General features: G+C 39.5%; 1 non-coding gene across 1 annotated transcript; it reads left to right on the forward strand.

Moving 5' to 3' along the window:
* The first annotated feature begins 2938 nt into the window (after positions 1–2938).
* LOC111765374 (U6 spliceosomal RNA) lies at positions 2939–3045 on the forward strand. Its single transcript, XR_002797749.1, has one exon. It is a non-coding gene; the product is annotated as a U6 spliceosomal RNA (small nuclear RNA).
* Positions 3046–4955: the final 1910 nt, after the last annotated feature.

A 4955-nucleotide genomic window follows, 5' to 3' on the forward strand; every position in this document is an offset into this window, starting at 1 on the left:
ACACTCTGTGCCATGGCCATTTCAATACACTATGACTATTCGCCCTCTATGATTTGGTTCATGTGTGTCTCTATCAGAAATGCCTTTTCCCACTTTTCTAACAGGTGAAATAAAAATATTCCTTCTTCAAGATGCAACTGTAAGAATATATACTTCATAATGCTCTCACTGACTTCATCAACTCCAGAAGAGCCTGCGTAGCTATGTTCTGTGTTCCTACAGCACTTTGGTCACACTTCCATTAAATCTATTATCTACAACTGTAACTGTTTACTTCTATTCCTGTCTCTCCCACTAGACTAAGATTTCCTAGTCCAGGTATCATATCTGGTTTAAGAATCATCACTTTCTTCGTGAGATTTATGACTTGGGATAGGCACTCAATGAATATCTGTTAATTAATAAGTATGGGGAATTGTGCCTGGCAGAGGAAATAAAAGAATATTTTGTAAAATGCAATGAATGAAAGGAACTTACGTTTGCTTGTTTATTTCTGTCTCCTTTAGTGTAGATTCCACAAGGACAAGAATCTTGTCTGTCTTGTTCATGGCTGCATCCCAGCACCTAATACAATGCTTGGAACACAATAGGTACTCTGAGTGACCTAATGTATGACTACATTAAAGCAGAGTTTCTCAATTCAACAATATTGACATTTTGGACTGGATAATTATTTGTTATGGGACATCTGTCCTATTCATTTTAGAATGTTTAGCATCATACTTGGTTTCTAGCTACTAGATGCTAGTACCATGTCTAACTATTGTAACAACCAAAAATGAATCCAGAAAAGCCAAATGTCCCCTGGGCAGCAAAACTGCCTTAGGTTGAGAACCAATGATCTGAAGAAAAAGCTGTTAGAGGACAGTAAAAGTAAAGTTCACCTGCTTCTTAGAGCATGGGTCTTTTCAACATGTAAATCACTTTCTTCTTCTGTAATCCAACAACATAAAGGAGAAAACAGGTGGAGGAGAGAAAATGAGACTGAAATCATGCAGTATTTCTGGGAGCTAGGCATGTCTGTTTCCATTTCCACCCTCCCTTCCCAGCCAGATGTAAACCTCATTGACCAGTACAGCATTTCCTCAATTTGCCATTCACTTCATCCCACACTGTGGTTGCTCAGCCATAAAGACAGTTCTGCATTTGCTGTGAATATTAGTCTTCATTCCAGGGAGCTGCCTACCATACACTCAGTTCTCCTCAAGATATTTGAATAGCATTGTGTTTGTTGAGTGCTCACTGCATTCATTACAATTTGACCTGTTGGAGGCAGGAAGTGTTTTGTGGGTGAAAAAATAATGATATATCACAAGGGTTTCCTCCCATTGTTTTACTAAGCTCCTAATTCTTGTGGCTTTAATTCAGGCCTTCTATGTTTCTCATTTCTAAGCCTCACATTCTTAGAACTTAAATGTTCAAAAGATACTCAGGAAAGGAAAGCCATAACAAGAACTACTTTTGCTTATGATATTCACTCTACCTTAAGTGTTCTTCCCCTTCAAAGCTACTTGTTGAGTGAATGATAGTCCAAGAGTATTTTAATTGAAGATTAATCAAGCAGGAAGACGATCTTAGTGATTACCTGGCCCACACCCCTTATGTGTCAGGGAGGAAAATGAAATGAAAAGAAGATACATGATTTGCCCAAGATGAGTGGTAGAGCTGGAACTAGAGCCAAGATCCCCTGATCCATGACTAGAACTTTTTTAATACTGAATCTGCCTATTCAAATTTTCTTTATATACATGTATAGATAATGTAATATAGGTGCCCTTGTAGGAATTCAGTTAAACTTATCTGCTTAGATCAAGCAAACCCTAGTTGCAGGCCAAAAACAGAAATTTTCATGCTTAGCACAGTCCCGTGTACATGGCAGGTGCTCAATAAATATTTTTGGAATAATTAGTGAATGAGATGTGAGGTGGTACGCTGGTAAGGGCAATGATAAAAGGCTCCTTGTTATAGTATATATAATACTACCCTACAACTTAGCCTACCCAATTCTTCAAGACAATTCAGTCTAAGGCAGTGTAACATCAGGAGTACTTACCTTATGAGGGACTGTTATCTGGAACTAATCTGGTAACTGGAAATATGGTGTCTGCAGTGCTTGAGGTAACCTTCATCAATACTCCAGTTATTTGGGAACAATTTACAAAACTGGTCTTTTGTGTTGGTTTTATTTAACTTGCAAAGGAGTATGAAAACAAATAAGTTGTGTTTTGCACTGACAAAAATATAAAGTAGTTGCTTTTGAAAAGTAAAATATAAAGAGTTAAAAAACAAAGGACTCTACTATAATTCAAGTTCTTTCAAAAAATTGAAGAAGGAACACTTCTTTGTTTCTTCATATATATAGTTCTCTAGTTATATATATATAAAATTAGTGAAGTTGTGATGTTATTAAAACAATCATACATTAAGTGCAGAATTACCATATCACTCCTCCACCAACACCTTGCATTGTTGAGGAACATTTGTTACAAATTTTGAAAGAACATCATCAAAATATTACTACTAGGTATGATGCAAGTCTTAAGTTTCCATACCTCCCTATTATTAACACCATGTATTAGTATTGTACATTTGTTATTGTTCATGAAAGAAGACTTTCATGTTCACCCTTCATCACATGTTTCACTGTGTTACACAGTTCCTTGCCTTGTACAATCTATACAAAGTGTACATTAAGTGGCTCTCACTTTTATCACAGAGTTTTGCAGTCATAGTCTCAGTAAATTTGTGAACATTTTCCTTAATCCTAAAGAAAAAAATTGCAAACCCTGCTATTATAGACCCTTAGAACTGATATAATACTTTCCTTGACATTGATGCAAGGCTATAACAATATTGCTGCTAAATATAGTCATAAATTACATAAATTGTATTTTCCCATGCATCACCATATTCTTACCACCTATTAATAGTGACACTTGTGCTCGCTTCGGCAGCACATATACTAAAATTGGAACGATACAGAGAAGATTAGCATGGCCCCTGCGCAAGGATGACACGCAAATTCGTGAATCGTTCCATATTTTTCAGTAGAGGAATACTGATATGGGATGTTATTGACAGGATATATATGGTTGACAGGGAGTTATACAGGGCATATGCCCAGGGTATATGGTAATGTCTATATATACTCATAGTGGAAACAATTAAAAACAACAGCTGGGGGGGTACTGGGCTCTTGGCCGAGGGGTCACTGTTGTGGGCCCTGGGAGAGCAGCGGCAATCCTCCAGGTGCAATGGCAAGAACCAGGAAGGAAGGAGGGCCCAACAGTGGGCTCTTGATACTAATGGCTACACTTTTGAGCCTATGCACCTGCAATAAGAACAAGGCCTAGAGTAGCATTGTGCCTGGGGGTTTCCTCCTGACAGCCTTCATATTACTCAAATGTGGCCACTCTCACAGCCAAACTCAGCGTGTAGATGTGATGCATTCCCCCCAGCGTGGGACACGACACCCGGGGATGAGCCTCCCTGGCACCGAGGGATCACTACCACATACCAGCTGAAGAAGCAACTAGAAAATGACCTTGAATTAAAGATTCAATGCGGAACAGCAGAATATACCTGTCTACATATAATAACATGACTTCGGGAAGCGGTTTGACCTAACGTAAGGGGGAAATGGAAAGGAGAAATGAGATTATAAGGCTGTGAGTCTCTAAAAAAGAGTCTGGAGGTTGTCAGAAGGAATACCCCTATGTACAACTGAAGAGAGTCTAAGAGACAGATAAGGTAGATACAACCTCAGGTATTGGTTCTTTTGAGGGATAAAGAGACCCACGGGTTCTATGGTCATGGCAGAAGGGGTTCACTGCCATGACAGATGGCCCTTCTTTGGAGCTGGTGTTTCTGCATGATGGAATTGGACTCAGAGGGGATCTCTTTTCACAAGACTTGCATGCTACTTTATTGGAATTGTAGTTGGTTCTGGGTTTAAGATATATGTAGGGGATTTGAATCTCTGGACTGATAATATGACACCCAGGCCCAGAGCCTCAACAGACTTCAGCTCCTACACTTTGATTTATTGGACTTACTCCACTCAGCTAACTTGGAGTTGAAGAAGGTCAACCACCACAACATGGAGCCTAGAGTGTCTACAACTAGAAGCGGGAGGAGTGCATCCAGTACCCATGTGGAATCTAAGCCCTCACTTGACATAGGTGTGCAATGGACACAACCAATCCAATGTCCACAGAGAAAATGTGGAATGGGTGTGGGAACGGTAGCCATGGGGGCTGCTGGGTGTGGGGAACGGGAGGAAGAGATGAGATGTGGAGGCGTTTTCGGGACGTGGAGTTGTCCTGGATAGTGCTTCACGGACAATTACGGGACACTGTAGATCCCCCCAGGGCCCACTGGATGGAACATGAGAGAGTCTGGGCTATGATGTGGACCATTGACTATGGGGTGCAGTGATGCTCAGAGATGAACTTACCAGGTGCAATGGATGTGTCATGATGATGGGAGAGAGTGTTGCTGTGGGGGGAGTGGGGGGCGGGGGCGGTGGGGTTGAATGGGACCTCATTTTTTTTTAATGTAATTTAAAAAAAATAATAAATGAATAATAATTAAAAATAAAAAAAAAAATTAAAAAAAGTAGTGACACTTCTCAACTTGTTCTATGAGTGCAATGACAAAGCCAGATAAAGTTGAAACAAGAAAAGAAAATTACAGATGAATAGCCCTAATGAGTATGGATGCAAAAATCCTCAACGAAATATTAGCAAACTGAATCCAACAGCATACTAAAAGAATTATACACCATGTTCAAATAGGACTTATCACTGGAATGCAAGGGTGGTTTAACAAGGAAATCAATTAATGTCAAACACCACATTAAAAGAACAAATAAAAAACCCAACAAAACCTGATCATGGCAATTGATGCAGAAAGGGCATTGGGCAAAATCCATCACTTTTTCTTGATAAAAAAAG

This window comes from Dasypus novemcinctus, chromosome X (assembly GCF_030445035.2).
Source record: "Dasypus novemcinctus isolate mDasNov1 chromosome X, mDasNov1.1.hap2, whole genome shotgun sequence".
NCBI lineage: Eukaryota > Metazoa > Chordata > Mammalia > Cingulata > Dasypodidae > Dasypus > Dasypus novemcinctus.